Raw genomic sequence first — 15925 nt, 5'->3', positions numbered from 1 at the left:
GATTCAGTCTTTGACTATGGGACCTCCTTCTGTATACTAATAATTTGTAATGCTCCTGATGTCATAATAAAATCATTTCTGACTCTGACTCTGACTCTGACTCTAAAAACTCCACAACTGGAAACTCCACAACTTGAGACTCCGCAACTTGAAACTTCACAACTGGAAACTCCACAACTAGATACACCACAACTAGAAACTCCACAACTAGAAACTCCACTACTAGAAACTCTGCAACTAGGGACTCCACAACTAGAAACTCCATAACTAGAAACTCCACAACTACAAACTCTACAAATAGAGACTCGGCTACAAGAAATTTCATGTCTAGAAACTCCACAACCAGAAAATTCACAACTGGAAACTCCACCACTAGAAACTCCACAACTAGAGATTCCGAAACTATAAACTCCACAACCAGAGACTCCGCAACTAGAAACTCCGCAGCTAGAAACTACACAACTAGAAACTCCACAACTAGAAACTCCACAACTTGAAACCTCACAACCTTAAGTTACGCAACTAGAAAATCCATAGCTAGAGATTCCGCAACTAGAAACTCCACAACTCGAAACTCCACAACTGGAAACTCCACAACTAGACACTCCACAACTAAAAACTCTTCAACTAGAAACTCCTAAACTAGAGTCTCCACAACTAGAGAATCTACAACTAGAGACTTCAAACTAGAAACTCAACAACTAGAAACTCCACAACTAAAAACTCAACAAGTAGAAACTCCACAGCATGAGACTCCGCAACTTGAAACTCCACAACTAGAAACTCCGCAACTAGAAACTCTACAACTAGGAACTCCGCAACTAGAAACTCCACAACTAGAAACTCCACAACTAGAAACTCCACTACTAGATACTCCACAACTGGATACTCGACAACTAGAAACTCTACATCTAGAGACTCCACAACTGGAAACTCCACAACTAGAGACTCTGCAACTGGAAACTTCACAACTAGAAACTCCGCAGCTCCACAACTAGAAACTCCACAACTAGAAACTCCACAACTAGAAACTCCACAACTTGAAACCTCACAACCTTAAGTTACGCAACTAGAAAATCCACAGCTAGAGATTCCGCAACTAGAAACTCCACAACTCGAAACTCCACAACTGGAAACTCCACAACTAGACACTCCACAACTAAAAACTCTTCAAGTAGAAACTCCTAAACTAGAGACTCCACATCTAGAGAATCTACAACTAGAGACTTCAAACTAGAAACTCAACAACTAGAAACTTCACAACTAGAAACTCCACTACTAGATACTCCACAACTTGATACTCGACAACTAGAAACTCCACATCTAGAGACTCTACAACTAGGAACTCCGCAACTAGAAACTCCACAACTAGAAACTCCACAACTAGAAACTCCACTACTAGATACTCCACAACTTGATACTCGACAACTAGAAACTCCACATCTAGAGACTCCACAACGGGAAACTCCACAACTAGAGACTCTGCAACTGGAAACTTCACAACTAGAGACTCCGCAGCTCCACAGCTAGAAACTCCACAACTAGAAACTCCAAAACTAGAAACTCCAAAACTAGAAACTTCACAACTAGAAACTCCGCAACTAGAGACTCCACCACTAGAAACTCCACAACTAGAAACTCCACAACCAGAAACTCCACAGCTAGAAACTCCACAACTAAAAACTCCGCAACTAGAGACTCACCAACTAGAAACTCCACAACTAGAAACTCCACAACTACAAACTCCACAAATACAGACTCGGAAACCAGAAATTCCATATCTAGAAACTCCACAACTAAAACTGCAAAACTAGAGACTTCTCAACTAGAAACTCAACAACTAGAAACTCCACAACTAAAAACTCCACAACTGGAAACTCCACAACTTGAGACTCTGCAGCTTGAAACTTCACAACTGGAAACTCCACAACTAGATACTCCACAACTGGAAACTCCACAACTAGAAACTCCACAACTAGACGCCACAACTTGAAACTCCACAACTAGAGACTCCGCAACTAGAAACTCCACAACTAGAGACTCCGCAACTCCACAACTAGAAACTCCACAACTGGAAACTCCACAACTAGATACTCCGCAACTGGAAACTCCACAACTAGAGACTCAACCACTTGAAACTCCACAACTGTAAACTCCACAACTTGAGACTCCACAACTAGAAACTCCACAACTCAAAACTCCACAACTGGAAACTCCACAATTAGAAACTCTACAACCAGAAACTCCACAACTAGAAACTCCACAACTAAAAACCCCACAACTAGATACTCCACAACTGGAAACTCCACAACTAGAAACTCCACAACTAGAAACTCCGCAACTAGAAACTCCACAACTAGGAACTCCGCAACTAGAAACTCCACAACTAGAAACTCCACAACTCGAAACTCCACTACTAGATACTCCACAACTGGAAACTCCGCAACTAGAAACTCCACAACTGGAAACTCCACAACTAGATACTGCGCAACTGGAAACTCCACAACTAGAGACTCAACCACTTGAAACTCCACAACTGTAAACTCCACAACTTGAGACTCCACAACTAGAAACTCCACAACTCAAAACTCCACAACTGGAAACTCCACAATTAGAAACTCTACAACCAGAAACTCCACAACTAGAAACTCCACAACTAAAAACCCCACAACTAGATACTCCACAACTGGAAACTCCACAACTAGAAACTCCACAACTAGAAACTCCGCAACTAGAAACTCCACAACTAGGAACTCCGCAACTAGAAACTCCACAACTAGAAACTACACAACTAGAAACTCCACTACTAGATACTCCACAACTAGAAAATCCACAACTAGAAACTCCACAACTATAGACTCCACAGCTTGAAACTCCACACGTTTAAACTCCACAACTTAAGACTCCACAACTAGAAACTCCACAACTAGAAACTCCCCAACTAGAAACTCCGCAACTAGAAACTCCGCAACAGGAGACTCTATAACTAGAAACTCCACAACTAGAAACTCCAAAACTAGAAACTGCACAACTAGAAACTTCACAACTAGAAACTCCGAAACTAGAGACTCCACAACTGGAAACTCCACAACTACAAACTCCACAACTAAAAACTCCACAACTGGAAACTCCACAACTTGAGACTCCGCAACTTGAAACTTCACAACTGGAAACTCCACAACTAGATACACCACAACTGGAAACTCCACGACTAGAAACTCCACAACTAGACTCCACAACTTGAAACTCCAACTCTAGAGACTCCACAACTAGAAACTCCACAACTAGAGACTCTGCAACTAGGGACTCCACAACTAGAAACTCCATAACTAGAAACTCCACAACTACAAACTCTACAAATAGAGACTCAGCTACAAGAAATTTCATGTCTAGAAAGTCCACAATCAGAAAATCCACAACTGGAAACTCCACAATTAGAAACGCCACAACTAGAAACTCCAGAACTAGAGATTCCGCAACTAGAAACTCCACAACCAGAGACTCTGCAACTAAAAACTCCGCAGCTAGAAACTCCACAAATAGAAACTCCGCCACTAGAAACTCCGCAGCTAGAAACTACACAACTAGAAACTCCACAACTAGAAACTCCACAACTAGAAACTCCACAACTTGAAACCTCACAACCTTAAGTTACGCAACTAGAAAATCCACAGCTAGAGATTCCGCAACTAGAAACTCCACAACTCGAAACTCCACAACTGGAAACTCCACAACTAGACACTCCACAACTAAAAACTCTTCAACTAGAAACTCCTAAACTAGAGACTCCACAACTAGAGAATCTTTAACTAGAGACTTCAAACTAGAAACTCAACAACTAGAAACTCCACAACTAGAAACTCAACAAGTAGAAACTCCACAGCATGAGACTCCGCAACTTGAAACTCCACAACTAGAAACTCCGCAACTAGAAACTCTACAACTAGGAACTCCGCAACTAGAAACTCCACAACTAGAAACTCCACTACTAGATATTCCACAACTGGATACTCGACAACTAGAAACTCCACATCTAGAGACTCCACAACTAGAAACTCCACAACTAGAGACTCTGCAACTGGAAACTTCACAACTAGAAACTCCGCAGCTCCACAACTAGAAACTCCACAACTAGAAACTCCACAACTAGAAACTCCACAACTTCAAACCTCACAACCTTAAGTTACGCAACTAGAAAATCTACAGCTAGAGATTCCGCAACTAGAAACTCCACAACTCGAAACTCCACAACTGGAAACTCCACAACTAGACACTACACAACTAAAAACTCTTCAACTAGAAACTCCTAAACTAGAGACTCCACAACTAGAGAATCTACAACTAGAGACTTCAAACTAGAAACTCAACAACTAGAAACTCCACAACTAAAAACTTAACAAGTAGAAACTCCACAGCATGAGACTCCGCAACTTGAAACTCCACAACTAGAAACTCCGCAACTAGAAACTCTACAACTAGGAACTCCGCAACTAGAAACTCCACAACTAGAAACTCCACAACTAGAAACTCCACTACTAGATACTCCACAACTGGATACTCGACAACTAGAAACTCCACATCTAGAGACTCCACAACTAGAGACTCACCAACTAGAAACTCCACAACTAGAAACTCCACAACTACAAACTCCACAAATACAGACTCGGAAACTAGAAATTCCATATCTAGAAACTCCACAACTAAAACTGCAAAACTAGAGACTTCTCAACTAGAAACTCAACAACTAGAAACTCCACAACTAAAAACTCCACAACTGGAAACTCCACAACTTGAGACTCTGCAACTTGAAACTTCACAACTGGAAACTCCACAACTAGATACTCCACAACTGGAAACTTCACAACTAGAAACTCCACAACTAGACGCCACAACTTGAAACTCCACAACTGGAGACTCCGCAACTAGAAACTCCACAACTAGAGACTCCGCAACTCCACAACTAGAAACTCCACAACTGGAAACTCCACAACTAGATACTCCGCAACTGGAAACTCCACAACTAGAGACTCAACAACTTGAAACTCCACAACTGTAAACTCCACAACTTGAGACTCCACAACTAGAAACTCCACAACTCAAAACTCCACAACTGGAAACTCCACAATTAGAAACTCCACAACCAGAAACTCCACAACTAGAAACTCCACAACTAAAAACCCCACAACTAGATACTCCACAACTGGAAACTCCACAACTAGAAACTCCAGAACTAGAAACTCCGCAACTAGAAACTCCACAACTAGGAACTCCGCAACTAGAAACTCCACAACTAGAAACTCCACAACTAGAAACTCCACTACTAGATACTCCACAACTAGAAAATTCACAACTAGAAACTCCACAACTATAGACTCCACAGCTTGAAACTCCACACGTTTAAACTCCACAACTTAAGACTCCACAACTAGAAACTCCCCAACTAGAAACTCCGCAACTAGAAACGCCGCAACAGGAGACTCTATAACTAGAAACTCCACAACTAGAAACTCCAAAACTAGAAACTCCACAACTAAAAACTTCACAACTAGAAACTCCGAAACTAGAGACTCCACAACTGGAAACTCCACAACTACAAACTCCACAACTACAAACTCCACAAATACAGACGAGGCAACTAGAAATTCCATATCTAGAAACTCCACAACTAAAAACTGCAAAACTAGAGACTTCACAACTAGAAACTGAACAACTAGAAACTCCACAACTAAAAACTTCACAACTGGAAACTCCACAACTTGAGACTCCGCAACTTGAAACTTCACAACTGGAAACTCCACAACTAGATACACCACAACTGGAAACTCCACGACTAGAAACTCCACAACTAGACTCCACAACTTGAAACTCCACAACTAGAAACTCTGCAACTAGGGACTCCACAACTAGAAACTCCATAACTAGAAACTCCACAACTACAAACTCTACAAATAGAGACTCAGCTACAAGAAATTTCATTTCTAGAAAGTTCACAACCAGAAAATCCACAACCGGAAACTCCACAACTAGAAACTCCACAACTAGAAACTCCGGAACTAGAGATTCCGCAACTAGAAACTCCACAACCAGAGACTCTGCAACTAAAAACTCTGCAGCTAGAAACTCCACAAATAGAAACTCCACAACTGTAAACTCCACAACTTGAGACTCCACAACTAGAAACTCCACAACTCAAAACTCCACAACTGGAAACTCCACAATTAGAAACTCCACAACCAGAAACTCCACAACTAGAAACTCCACAACTAAAAACCCCACAACTAGATACTCCACAACTGGAAACTCCACAACTAGAAACTCCAGAACTAGAAACTCCGCAACTAGAAACTCCACAACTAGGAACTCCGCAACTAGAAACTCCACAGCTAGAAACTCCACAACTAGAAACTCCACTACTAGATACTCCACAACTAGAAAATTCACAACTAGAAACTCCACAACTATTGACTCCACAGCTTGAAACTCCACACGTTTAAACTCCACAACTTAAGACTCCACAACTAGAAACTCCCCAACTAGAAACTCCGCAACTAGAAACGCCGCAACAGGAGACTCTATAACTAGAAACTCCACAACTAGAAACTCCAAAACTAGAAACTCCACAACTAAAAACTTCACAACTAGAAACTCCGAAACTAGAGACTCCACAACTGGAAACTCCACAACTACAAACTCTACAAATAGAGACTCGGCTACAAGAAATTTCATGTCTAGAAACTCCACAACCAGAAAATTCACAACTGGAAACTCCACCACTAGAAACTCCACAACTAGAGATTCCGAAACTATAAACTCCACAACCAGAGACTCCGCAACTAGAAACTCCGCAGCTAGAAACTACACAACTAGAAACTCCACAACTAGAAACTCCACAACTTGAAACCTCACAACCTTAAGTTACGCAACTAGAAAATCCATAGCTAGAGATTCCGCAACTAGAAACTCCACAACTCGAAACTCCACAACTGGAAACTCCACAACTAGACACTCCACAACTAAAAACTCTTCAACTAGAAACTCCTAAACTAGAGTCTCCACAACTAGAGAATCTACAACTAGAGACTTCAAACTAGAAACTCAACAACTAGAAACTCCACAACTAATAACTCAACAAGTAGAAACTCCACAGCATGAGACTCCGCAACTTGAAACTCCACAACTAGAAACTCCGCAACTAGAAACTCTACAACTAGGAACTCCGCAACTAGAAACTCCACAACTAGAAACTCCACAACTAGAAACTCCACTACTAGATACTCCACAACTGGATACTCGACAACTAGAAACTCTACATCTAGAGACTCCACAACTGGAAACTCCACAACTAGAGACTCTGCAACTGGAAACTTCACAACTAGAAACTCCGCAGCTCCACAACTAGAAACTCCACAACTAGAAACTCCACAACTAGAAACTCCACAACTTGAAACCTCACAACCTTAAGTTACGCAACTAGAAAATCCACAGCTAGAGATTCCGCAACTAGAAACTCCACAACTCGAAACTCCACAACTGGAAACTCCACAACTAGACACTCCACAACTAAAAACTCTTCAAGTAGAAACTCCTAAACTAGAGACTCCACATCTAGAGAATCTACAACTAGAGACTTCAAACTAGAAACTCAACAACTAGAAACTTCACAACTAGAAACTCCACTACTAGATACTCCACAACTTGATACTCGACAACTAGAAACTCCACATCTAGAGACTCTACAACTAGGAACTCCGCAACTAGAAACTCCACAACTAGAAACTCCACAACTAGAAACTCCACTACTAGATACTCCACAACTTGATACTCGACAACTAGAAACTCCACATCTAGAGACTCCACAACGGGAAACTCCACAACTAGAGACTCTGCAACTGGAAACTTCACAACTAGAGACTCCGCAGCTCCACAGCTAGAAACTCCACAACTAGAAACTCCAAAACTAGAAACTCCAAAACTAGAAACTTCACAACTAGAAACTCCGCAACTAGAGACTCCACCACTAGAAACTCCACAACTAGAAACTCCACAACCAGAAACTCCACAGCTAGAAACTCCACAACTAAAAACTCCGCAACTAGAGACTCACCAACTAGAAACTCCACAACTAGAAACTCCACAACTACAAACTCCACAAATACAGACTCGGAAACCAGAAATTCCATATCTAGAAACTCCACAACTAAAACTGCAAAACTAGAGACTTCTCAACTAGAAACTCAACAACTAGAAACTCCACAACTAAAAACTCCACAACTGGAAACTCCACAACTTGAGACTCTGCAGCTTGAAACTTCACAACTGGAAACTCCACAACTAGATACTCCACAACTGGAAACTCCACAACTAGAAACTCCACAACTAGACGCCACAACTTGAAACTCCACAACTAGAGACTCCGCAACTAGAAACTCCACAACTAGAGACTCCGCAACTCCACAACTAGAAACTCCACAACTGGAAACTCCACAACTAGATACTCCGCAACTGGAAACTCCACAACTAGAGACTCAACCACTTGAAACTCCACAACTGTAAACTCCACAACTTGAGACTCCACAACTAGAAACTCCACAACTCAAAACTCCACAACTGGAAACTCCACAATTAGAAACTCTACAACCAGAAACTCCACAACTAGAAACTCCACAACTAAAAACCCCACAACTAGATACTCCACAACTGGAAACTCCACAACTAGAAACTCCACAACTAGAAACTCCGCAACTAGAAACTCCACAACTAGGAACTCCGCAACTAGAAACTCCACAACTAGAAACTCCACAACTCGAAACTCCACTACTAGATACTCCACAACTGGAAACTCCGCAACTAGAAACTCCACAACTGGAAACTCCACAACTAGATACTCCGCAACTGGAAAATCCACAACTAGAGACTCAACCACTTGAAACTCCACAACTGTAAACTCCACAACTTGAGACTCCACAACTAGAAACTCCACAACTCAAAACTCCACAACTGGAAACTCCACAATTAGAAACTCTACAACCAGAAACTCCACAACTAGAAACTCCACAACTAAAAACCCCACAACTAGATACTCCACAACTGGAAACTCCACAACTAGAAACTCCACAACTAGAAACTCCGCAACTAGAAACTCCACAACTAGGAACTCCGCAACTAGAAACTCCACAACTAGAAACTACACAACTAGAAACTCCACTACTAGATACTCCACAACTAGAAAATCCACAACTAGAAACTCCACAACTATAGACTCCACAGCTTGAAACTCCACACGTTTAAACTCCACAACTTAAGACTCCACAACTAGAAACTCCACAACTAGAAACTCCCCAACTAGAAACTCCGCAACTAGAAACTCCGCAACAGGAGACTCTATAACTAGAAACTCCACAACTAGAAACTCCAAAACTAGAAACTGCACAACTAGAAACTTCACAACTAGAAACTCCGAAACTAGAGACTCCACAACTGGAAACTCCACAACTACAAACTCCACAACTAAAAACTCCACAACTGGAAACTCCACAACTTGAGACTCCGCAACTTGAAACTTCACAACTGGAAACTCCACAACTAGATACACCACAACTGGAAACTCCACGACTAGAAACTCCACAACTAGACTCCACAACTTGAAACTCCAACTCTAGAGACTCCACAACTAGAAACTCCACAACTAGAGACTCTGCAACTAGGGACTCCACAACTAGAAACTCCATAACTAGAAACTCCACAACTACAAACTCTACAAATAGAGACTCAGCTACAAGAAATTTCATGTCTAGAAAGTCCACAATCAGAAAATCCACAACTGGAAACTCCACAATTAGAAACGCCACAACTAGAAACTCCAGAACTAGAGATTCCGCAACTAGAAACTCCACAACCAGAGACTCTGCAACTAAAAACTCCGCAGCTAGAAACTCCACAAATAGAAACTCCGCCACTAGAAACTCCGCAGCTAGAAACTACACAACTAGAAACTCCACAACTAGAAACTCCACAACTAGAAACTCCACAACTTGAAACCTCACAACCTTAAGTTACGCAACTAGAAAATCCACAGCTAGAGATTCCGCAACTAGAAACTCCACAACTCGAAACTCCACAACTGGAAACTCCACAACTAGACACTCCACAACTAAAAACTCTTCAACTAGAAACTCCTAAACTAGAGACTCCACAACTAGAGAATCTTTAACTAGAGACTTCAAACTAGAAACTCAACAACTAGAAACTCCACAACTAGAAACTCAACAAGTAGAAACTCCACAGCATGAGACTCCGCAACTTGAAACTCCACAACTAGAAACTCCGCAACTAGAAACTCTACAACTAGGAACTCCGCAACTAGAAACTCCACAACTAGAAACTCCACTACTAGATATTCCACAACTGGATACTCGACAACTAGAAACTCCACATCTAGAGACTCCACAACTAGAAACTCCACAACTAGAGACTCTGCAACTGGAAACTTCACAACTAGAAACTCCGCAGCTCCACAACTAGAAACTCCACAACTAGAAACTCCACAACTAGAAACTCCACAACTTCAAACCTCACAACCTTAAGTTACGCAACTAGAAAATCTACAGCTAGAGATTCCGCAACTAGAAACTCCACAACTCGAAACTCCACAACTGGAAACTCCACAACTAGACACTACACAACTAAAAACTCTTCAACTAGAAACTCCTAAACTAGAGACTCCACAACTAGAGAATCTACAACTAGAGACTTCAAACTAGAAACTCAACAACTAGAAACTCCACAACTAAAAACTTAACAAGTAGAAACTCCACAGCATGAGACTCCGCAACTTGAAACTCCACAACTAGAAACTCCGCAACTAGAAACTCTACAACTAGGAACTCCGCAACTAGAAACTCCACAACTAGAAACTCCACAACTAGAAACTCCACTACTAGATACTCCACAACTGGATACTCGACAACTAGAAACTCCACATCTAGAGACTCCACAACTAGAGACTCACCAACTAGAAACTCCACAACTAGAAACTCCACAACTACAAACTCCACAAATACAGACTCGGAAACTAGAAATTCCATATCTAGAAACTCCACAACTAAAACTGCAAAACTAGAGACTTCTCAACTAGAAACTCAACAACTAGAAACTCCACAACTAAAAACTCCACAACTGGAAACTCCACAACTTGAGACTCTGCAACTTGAAACTTCACAACTGGAAACTCCACAACTAGATACTCCACAACTGGAAACTTCACAACTAGAAACTCCACAACTAGACGCCACAACTTGAAACTCCACAACTGGAGACTCCGCAACTAGAAACTCCACAACTAGAGACTCCGCAACTCCACAACTAGAAACTCCACAACTGGAAACTCCACAACTAGATACTCCGCAACTGGAAACTCCACAACTAGAGACTCAACAACTTGAAACTCCACAACTGTAAACTCCACAACTTGAGACTCCACAACTAGAAACTCCACAACTCAAAACTCCACAACTGGAAACTCCACAATTAGAAACTCCACAACCAGAAACTCCACAACTAGAAACTCCACAACTAAAAACCCCACAACTAGATACTCCACAACTGGAAACTCCACAACTAGAAACTCCAGAACTAGAAACTCCGCAACTAGAAACTCCACAACTAGGAACTCCGCAACTAGAAACTCCACAACTAGAAACTCCACAACTAGAAACTCCACTACTAGATACTCCACAACTAGAAAATTCACAACTAGAAACTCCACAACTATAGACTCCACAGCTTGAAACTCCACACGTTTAAACTCCACAACTTAAGACTCCACAACTAGAAACTCCCCAACTAGAAACTCCGCAACTAGAAACGCCGCAACAGGAGACTCTATAACTAGAAACTCCACAACTAGAAACTCCAAAACTAGAAACTCCACAACTAAAAACTTCACAACTAGAAACTCCGAAACTAGAGACTCCACAACTGGAAACTCCACAACTACAAACTCCACAACTACAAACTCCACAAATACAGACGAGGCAACTAGAAATTCCATATCTAGAAACTCCACAACTAAAAACTGCAAAACTAGAGACTTCACAACTAGAAACTGAACAACTAGAAACTCCACAACTAAAAACTTCACAACTGGAAACTCCACAACTTGAGACTCCGCAACTTGAAACTTCACAACTGGAAACTCCACAACTAGATACACCACAACTGGAAACTCCACGACTAGAAACTCCACAACTAGACTCCACAACTTGAAACTCCACAACTAGAAACTCTGCAACTAGGGACTCCACAACTAGAAACTCCATAACTAGAAACTCCACAACTACAAACTCTACAAATAGAGACTCAGCTACAAGAAATTTCATTTCTAGAAAGTTCACAACCAGAAAATCCACAACCGGAAACTCCACAACTAGAAACTCCACAACTAGAAACTCCAGAACTAGAGATTCCGCAACTAGAAACTCCACAACCAGAGACTCTGCAACTAAAAACTCTGCAGCTAGAAACTCCACAAATAGAAACTCCACAACTGTAAACTCCACAACTTGAGACTCCACAACTAGAAACTCCACAACTCAAAACTCCACAACTGGAAACTCCACAATTAGAAACTCCACAACCAGAAACTCCACAACTAGAAACTCCACAACTAAAAACCCCACAACTAGATACTCCACAACTGGAAACTCCACAACTAGAAACTCCAGAACTAGAAACTCCGCAACTAGAAACTCCACAACTAGGAACTCCGCAACTAGAAACTCCACAGCTAGAAACTCCACAACTAGAAACTCCACTACTAGATACTCCACAACTAGAAAATTCACAACTAGAAACTCCACAACTATTGACTCCACAGCTTGAAACTCCACACGTTTAAACTCCACAACTTAAGACTCCACAACTAGAAACTCCCCAACTAGAAACTCCGCAACTAGAAACGCCGCAACAGGAGACTCTATAACTAGAAACTCCACAACTAGAAACTCCAAAACTAGAAACTCCACAACTAAAAACTTCACAACTAGAAACTCCGAAACTAGAGACTCCACAACTGGAAACTCCACAACTACAAACTCCACAACTACAAACTCCACAAATACAGACGAGGCAACTAGAAATTCCATATCTAGAAACTCCACAACTAAAAACTGCAAAACTAGAGACTTCTCAACTAGAAACTCAACAACTAGAAACTCCACAACTAAAAACTCCACAACTGGAAACTCCACAACTTGAGACTCCGCAACTTGAAACTTCACAACTGGAAACTCCACAACTAGATACTCCACAACTGGAAACTCCACAACTAGAAACTCCACAACTAGATGCCACAACTTGAAACTCCACAACTAGAGACTCCGCAACTAGAAACTCCACAACTAGAGACTCCGCAACTCCACAACTAGAAACTCCACAACTGGAAACTCCACAACTGGATACTCCGCAACTGGAAACTCCACAACTGGAGACTCAACAACTTGAAACTCCACAACTTTAAACGCCACAACTTGAGACTCCACAACTAAAAACTCCACAACTCAAAACTCCACAACTGGAAACTCCACAATTAGAAACTGCACAACCAGAAACTCCACAACTAGAAACTCCAAAACTAAAAACCCCACAACTAGATACTCCACAACTGGAAACTCCACAACTAGAAACTCCACAACTAGAAACTCCACAACCAGAAACTCCACAACTAGAAGCTCCACAACTAGAAACTTCTGTGGAGTCAAGACATGTAAGCATGTGTGTGTGATTCGATTTTCATTGTATTTTTTTAATAAGTGCCTATGTATAGAAACTAGCTGCAAGCTAATAAGTATGCATATCTGCAAGAAAAAATGTATTACTGTGTTATCTGTATCACATGATTGTTTTTTTTAAGATGTACCTCAGAGCTGACCTGTACACTTTTTTATGTTGCACATTGTATTGGACCGTCCACTAGCCACTTTAGGCTATCGGTCCAAATAATCCCTGTAATTGCATATATCTATTTATGAAAATAAAGCTTCATTGATTGATTGATTGATTGATTGAACTAGAGACTCCGCAACTAGAGACTCCAAAACTAGAAACTCCACAACTATAAACTCCACAACCAGAGACTCTGCAATTCCACAACTAGAAACTCCACAACTGCAAACTCCACAACTAGATACTCCACAACTAGAAACTCCACAACTGGAGACTCCACAACTTGAAACTCCACAACTACAAACTCTACAAATAAAGACACGGCTACAAGAAATTTCATGTCTAGAAAGTCCACAACTAAAAACTCCACAACTTGAAACTCCACAACTAGAAACTCCACAACTAGAAACTCCACAACTCGAAACTCCACAACTGGAAACTCCACAACTAGACACTCCACAACTAGAAACTCCACAACCAGTAACTCCACAACTAGAAACTCCACAACTAGAATCTTCACAATTAGAGACTCCGCAACTAGAGACTCCACAACTAGAAACTCCACAACTACAAACTCCACAACTAGATACTCCGCAACAAGAAATTCCACAGCTAGAAACACCACAACTAGACACTCCGCAACTAGAAACTCCACAACTTCAGACGCCGCAACTAGAAACTCCACAACTTGAAACTTCACAACTAGAAACTCCACAACTAGAAACTCTACAACTAGAGACTCCTCAACTAGAAACTCCACAACTACAAACTCCACAACTAGATACTCCGCAACAAGAAATTCCACAGCTAGAAACACCACAACTAGACACTCCGCAACTAGAAACTCCACAACTTCAGACGCCGCAACTAGAAACTTCACAACTTGAAACTTCACAACTAGAAACTCCACAACTAGAAACTCTACAAGTAGAGACTCCTCAACTAGAAACTCCACAACTCGAAACTCCACAACTCAAAACTCCACAACTTGAAACTCCACAACTAGAGACTTCAAAACTAGAAACTCCACAACTAGAAACTCCACAACTGGAAACTCCACAACTTGAGACTCCGCAACTTGAAACTCCACAACTAGAAACTCCGCTATTAAAAACTCCGCAACTAGAAACTCCGCAACTAGAAACTCCGCAACTTGAAACTCCACAACTAGATACTCCACAACTGGAAACTCCACAACTAGATACTTCACAACTGGAAACTCCACAACTAGATACTCCACAACTGGAAACTCCACAACCAGAAACTCCACAACTAGAGACTCAAAAACTCGAAACTCCACAACTAGAAACTCTGCAACTAGAGACTCCACAACTAGAAACTCCAAAACTAGAAACTCCACAACTACAAACTCTACAAATAAAGACACGGCTACAAGAAATTTCATGTCTAGAAAGTCCACAACTAAAAACTCCACAACTTGAAACTCCACAACTAGAAACTCCACAACTAGAAACTCCACAACTAGAAACTCCACAACTCGCAACTCCACAACTGGAAACTCCACAACTAGACACTCCACAACTAGAAACTCCACAACCAGAAACTCCACAACTAGAAACTCCACAACTAGAAACTTCACAATTAGAGACTCCCCAACTAGAGACTCCACAACTAGAAACTCCACAACTACAAACTCCACAACTAGATACTCCGCAACAAGAAATTCCACAGCTAGAAACACCACAACTAGACACTCCGCAACTAGAAACTCCACAACTTCAGACGCCGCAACTAGAAACTCCACAACTAGAAACTCTACAAGTAGAGACTCCTCAACTAGAGAATTCGCAACTAGAAACTCCAAAACTAGAGACTCTGCCTCTAGAAACTCTGCAGCTAGAAACTCCATAACTAGAAACTCCACAACTAGAAACTCCACAACTAGAAACTCCACAACTCGAAACTCCGCAACTCAAAACTCCACAACTTGAAACTCCACAACTAGAGACTTCAAAACTAGAAA

The sequence above is a fragment of the Rhipicephalus microplus genome, unplaced genomic scaffold (assembly GCF_043290135.1).
Source record: "Rhipicephalus microplus isolate Deutch F79 unplaced genomic scaffold, USDA_Rmic scaffold_26, whole genome shotgun sequence".
In the NCBI taxonomy this organism is placed as follows: Eukaryota; Metazoa; Arthropoda; class Arachnida; order Ixodida; family Ixodidae; genus Rhipicephalus; species Rhipicephalus microplus.
Note: the sequence above shows the minus strand (reverse complement) of the source record.